This window comes from Podarcis erhardii, assembly GCF_964252035.2.
Source record: "Podarcis erhardii genome assembly, chromosome: 1".
Taxonomy (NCBI): Eukaryota; Metazoa; Chordata; class Lepidosauria; order Squamata; family Lacertidae; genus Podarcis; species Podarcis erhardii.
In genome coordinates this window covers 28,497,946-28,504,269 of record NC_138497.1, presented here as the reverse complement: position 1 = coordinate 28,504,269, position 6,324 = coordinate 28,497,946, and positions in this window count along the sequence as shown.

The following is a 6,324-nucleotide window of genomic DNA, read 5'->3' as shown; positions in this document are numbered from 1 at the left end:
GTACTTTGCTTTCTTTTGGCTCTGCAGTCCTTTGCAAAATGTCCTTGCTTATTGCAGAACCAACAACGCTTTGCAGCTTTAAATGCAGTTGCATCACCACAAGTTTGCATATGGCGTTCCTCATTACTTCTGGAAATAGGAGTGCTTATGGCACAAGCCTCCCTTCTATCCAACTCGCCCATTAATCTTGCCGTTACCCCTTCCACAGTTAATTGTGCTGGTGGGACGGCAGATATCTGGCTAGCTACACCATCAAAGTCCTCGTTAAGGGAACAAAGAATGATAAAAACATACTGAATATCAGGTATGTCCATGTCCCTTCGAATTAATTCGCCGCGTATTGCCTCCAGACGTCTCAAGTGTGCTGCCAAATCACCACCAGGCTGCAACTTCGTCTGGTACAGCTGCTTGAAAAACGTCAATGCAGACGCTGACTCTTTTCTAACATGCACTGCTGCAAGACTGTCCCACATTTCTTTGGCAGTTTTCTTATTCCTTATATAGACTACTTGCTGGTCGCTGACTGCCAAATTAATTATCGCCCTGGCTTTTGCATCTCCTTTGGACCAAGCATTAGTTACAGGGTCAGGAGGGTCTTCAGTTACATAGGTCCATACTTCCCTAGAGGTCAAAAGCGCCTCCACCCGAAAGGACCATAAACTATAGTTCTCATCTGTTAGCTGTGGGAAGACCAGAGACTTCTCAGCTTCAGGAACCCGGTCAACCATTCTGGAAATCTTCCAGACCCACAAAAACTACACTAACAGGAGAAGGAGTTTTCAAACCTTTCTCAGAGTCCAAAAATATGCAGTCATCCACTCAGCAGCTGGGCCCATAACCAAAGATGTTGGGTTATTTGCAGTATGGTAGCGCTGCAGAGAGCTTGCTGGGGAGACCATGCATTAAAAAGAAAGGGACTCAAAAATAACTTAAACAAGGTTTTAATTACAAAAACAAAAACTCCTTATACACTAAATACATTAACAACAAACCAGACCCAACCACCAACCCAACCCCCAGGGTAATGGGAGAGCTAGGTGCTGCTCCTTATATACTACATGCAAATGCTGACACACCTTAATCAATGCAACTCAGCAGCACCTGCTATGTTTCACAGCTGTAAAGCTGGGTCTCGTTATCTTGCTCTGGCCCTTGCTCTGGCCCCTTAAAGACATACACATTAGGTGGAACAATGATGAACCTTTACATTTAAAGAAACCATTCAACAATCTCATGTTGGGGTGAGTCCCCTGACCCTGGAATCCTCCTAGTTTTCTAGTCACCCTGAAGGCAGCTAAGAAATACTCCTCTGTTTGCTGCTTTCTGCTCCGTCTTACTCTCTTGATGGGTTTCCTTTGGCTCTCCATGACGGCAGCTATATAAACAGTGCAGGAGCTTGCTATCAATCATCCCTCATAGGCCCATAGGAAGCTGCCCTATGCACACAGTTAGACCAGTGGTTCACTAGCTCAGTTCTCTCCACAATGACAGGCAGCTGCTCTCCAAGATTTCAGGCAGGTGTTTCTCTCCAACCAGCGTCAGACCACTGGTGCATCTATTGCAGTTCTGCCCACACTGATTGGCAATGGTTCTCCAGGGTTTCAGACAGGAATTGTCTCTCAGGCCTACTTGGAAATGCTGGGACTTCAACAGGGGACCTTCTGCTTTATTGCTGAGCCACAGCCCTTTCTCTACCATGTCTCCTAAGCCTCCCATCATCAAGGAGAGGCCCACATCTGCTATCTTTTCTCCATGCATGGTCTTTCTCTTGCTTTATGGAGAATCTATTTGTGTCCAGCCTTGTTTTCATGCTGTGGACATCCCACTTATTCTAGGAAAACGCTGGGACAATTAAATAGCCCCAGTCCCCTGAATTCCATTACGCATTCATTTGGCCACTTCATTTCGTGTCCTGAGGCTAAGAAACTTTCCATTTAAACATGTTGGCAACCGATGCAGTCATAAGCTGCATTAACAGAAGCATGGTGTGCGGATCACGAAAAGTTCTTAGCTCCATTCAGGCACTGTAACCCTTCATCCTGCACTGATGGCTTGTTGGATCCTCATTGCAGACATTTGCCTGTCACTCAGGTTACAAGGATGGAGACAGGAAGGTGGAGCAAGGAATCTCCCTCACGTTATTCTACTCACATGGGGGGATTGGAATTTGAACAGGGGTGTAGTTCCACTCTAGGCATGGAAAAAGCCAGTTCTGGGTCTGGTTCTGGATTCCACTTTTTAAGAAAGACTAGAACCCCTGAAAACAAGTCCTATGAGGAATGGTTTAAAGGAGCCTGTACCTTCTCAGCAGAAGAATGGAATGAGGCTTTGTTGAATCTAGTAGCAATAAGAACTTTGGGTTGTATTCAACGTAGTGCTGAGATCATTCCATTTCTGCTCCCCTCTTCCCCCCTTGCACACTGTTCTTGGGGTCCTTCTGACCCTCTGGAGCAGATTTGGGGAGGGTTGCAGGGGTGGGTGCAGGAGGAGAAGGGGGAAATCCCATTGCACAAGCAGGAATCATTGTGCTCATTTTCACTAGTACAACTGTTCAGGTCCCGTCCGCATTATACGTTTAAAGCAGTATTGTACCGCTTTGAATGTATCGTGCAGGTGAGGACTTAGTTGAATATGGCTGCTGAGTTGTCTTTGGTTGCTGAGATGGTAGAGGAAAGTATGTGGGCAGTTGGTTTCCATTCCTAGACCTTTACAGCAATTAGCTTGCACCCACCATGGCTTGTGTGTGCAGAGCACACATAATCAATTGTCCAGAAACATTTTGTGAGGAAGTGTCATGGGCAACACAGTGGAAGGGAAGAAGAAGAGAAGAGAAGAGTTTGGATTTGATATCCCACTTTATCACTACCCTAAGGAGTCTCAAAGCGGCTAACAATCTCCTTTCTCTTCCTCCCCCACAACAAACACTCTGTGAGGTGAGTGAGGCTGAGAGACTTCAGAGAAGTGTGACTGGCCCAAGGTCACCCAGCAGCTGCATGTGGAGGAGCGGGGACGCGAACCCGGTTCACCAGATTACGAGTCCACCTCTCTTAACCACTATACCACACTGGCTCCCAGGGAAGAGAAAGAAGCAAACTTTTATCTTGAGTTCCCAGAAATTTTCACGCAATGAATTTATTTTTCTTCTTGAATGCATTAATGAAACATGAATTCACAGAGGGGTGGGGGTTCTTCCCTTTTGAGCTCAAGGATAGTACCATCTGGTTTGCTAAAAAGCCCTGAAGATGTTTCTTAAAGCTCTACTGTGACAGAACAATGAATCACAGAACTTTGGCACATCATAAAGCCATCAACGGAGCAACAATGTCTGCTGCACTTCCTTACACATCCATACACATGGATGGGTTGTGGTTATTACAGAGGCTGGCTAAGACACTTTGGTATTTGCAGTTGGTAGTATTGTTTAGGCAAAAACCTACCACCATGAAACATATTCCACAAAACTGTGATTGGCTTGGATTGATTTCTTGAAAATCTTAGAACTAGCCTTGAAGACAACATCTCCTGCAACCTCTGGCCTAGATGCTTCCAGGGGCAGGCTCCTCTTAGCCAAACTGCAATGAAATATACTTCTGCTTATGAGCAAAAACAAATCCAAACCTGATGCCCTCCAGATGTTGTTAGTCAACAAGTTCCCGCATCCTTACCCATTGACCATGCTGGCTGGGGTGATGGGAACTGTAATCCAAACATCTGCAGGGTATCAGGTTTGGGTAGGCTGTTAATAGCTTGGCTATGTCCCTCACTTTAATATACCTCTAGGAAAATTCATTAGAGTTCTCCCTCTCTCTGTACAGTCACAGCTCACAGTTCGTATGTGGCAGGGTCTAGCATCCAAACAGTTGTTCTGGTGGCATGGCCACTCCAATATTCAAAAGTGTTGGGTATCATAGATTTAAGAGAAGAGAAAAAAATAATGTTTCGGCAAATCTGATGCAAGTTGGTTTGGCATATGTGGGGCATAGAAAATAACAGGTTTATATGGACCATTTAGCAATGGAAAGATGCATGTATCAAATGAGGGTTGGCAGAGATCAAGCCAAACGGAGACAATTTCTTTACAGTACAGTGCCTATTTCTGGAGGCGGAAGCTAAAAACTGGAGAAACATAGTGTAATTTCGCTGTAGTAGTAAATAATATGCATAATATGTTTATCATTAGCAATGATTTATCTGTTAGATTTTTTTAAAAAAGTAATTATTTTGTTAAAATACAAAATTCTAAAAGGGGAGAGGGGAACTACCTTAAATTCTTACCAGTTAGATCAAAGAAAAGAATGTTTATACCTCTTCCATGCTTCATCTTGCACAAAGCCTCCTTTCTCATTGCATGCTAGTCTCTAGTTTACAAAAAAAAGTCGCTTGTGAATGGCTCCCCGTTGAAGAAAATATCTAGGTGCTAACAAAACACAGAGGAGGATGCAGCTGATAGGAACAATGGTGTTTTGTGATGGCCCCTTTCCCCATTTTAGTTCTGCTTCAGGGTCTAACCCATTGGTCTAGAAACTACATTATGGTCATTAAAGTTATTGCATAAATGCTTACAGTGCGTACGAGTGGGGGTGGGGTGGGAGGGGGAAATCTTCTTTAATTCAAACTAAATGTTATATTACAACCACCCCCAGTTGGCGTTTGAGGACCAAGAGTTTGACACAAACAGTTGGCATTCCCAGAATGTCTCATGCCACATTAGTCTCTTTAAAACATATGTATGCCAGTGGGTTCATTAACGCGACTGGCAATTTAGAGGGAGGCAGGCAGGCGGGCAAAATGTAGTGAGTCAATTAATGCGGTGAACCATAGACAAGATACTGACTTTAGCTAAAATTGATCACTTGTCTGTGATCAAGGTCTTTAGCCAGCAATTAGGGCTTTTGTTGAAAGGTTATACTTGGGGAAAGGTTAATGATGTCTTAAGAATGTTGCTCTTTTTTGTTAACAGAGTGGCTATGCATGTGTGTGTGTTTTCCTGTCATTGCATAAACCTGGGTATTGAAATTTGCTATTTTGCTTCCATTAGAGATGGACAAGATTTCTCTCCCCCACCTCACCATTCTTTCTTTGGTATTTTTGTCATTTATTTATCTGTGGAACACTTTGTTTTATTGATTTTTTTGGTAACCAATTACACAAAACACACAACACAGGACTCCCTCCCTACAAATAATTTAAAAAAATAAGTACACTTGCAATTACATTTAGCTTCTTTCTCCTCCTTATTGCTCACATTTATTTTAGTTCACTCGGCATAGAGTGGAAGCAGAAAGCAATTCACTCAAACATTTCGTTTTGTACTCATTTGGCTCATTTGAGATACTCCCATTTCCAAATATGTGATTATTGGCCACTGGTCTTTCGTAAAATGATCAGATTTCCACCTCCCATTTTGAGCCCTAATTTATAGTGATAGATAGAGATAGATACCAATCCTGTTCTGTAAGTGATTTGGTAAATTTCCGTTTCTATGCTATCACTAATTGGTCAGCCGTTAACGAATGATGAATTTATTTCTTATAGAAGTGTTTTAATGACTGGTGCCATTCATGTCTGGGAAGTAGGAAACTGCCTTATATTGAACCAGGCCATTGTCTATACTGATTGGCAGTGGAGTCCCAGTGTTGCAGACTTTCTGAGCCCTACCTGGAGATGTTGAGGATTAAACATAGGAGCTTCAGCATTCAAAACACACACTTGTCATTTCGTTGATGTTGTGTGAGTCTTAAGAACATAAGTAAATCCCTGCTGAATCAGGCCAATGCCCAATCTAGTTACCATACCCTCCAAGTGTCCCATTTTCCAGCGTCAGTCCCAGATTTAGAGAAGTCATCCTAGTTTCTGATTTGATCCCAGAATGTCCCACTTTTCCTAAGGGAAAAGTCCCTACTTTCATCGGAGAACCCTTGGAGGATATGGAGTTATGTGACCCCTGAGCCAAGGAGATAAGTAACTATACAATCTTTAGAAGACACCTGAAGGCAGGCCTGTATAATATTTATTGTTTTATTATGTTTTTATATATGTTGGAAGCCGCCCAGAGTCAGATGGGTGGAGTATTATTATTATTTAATAGGACATCCCTATTTTCATTGGAGAAGTGTTGGGAGGTATGCTAGTCTAGCATCCTGTTTTCTCAGTGGCCAGCCAGATAGATGTCTGTGGGAAACCCACAAGCAGGACCTGAATACAACAGCTCTCAAATATCCCACTCTTGTAGAATCAGGTTCAAAAGTCATTTTGTTTGTACAATGTTGCAATAGGCTATATTTATCTATTTTAAGCATTTATAGCCCAGCTTTGTACCTGGTA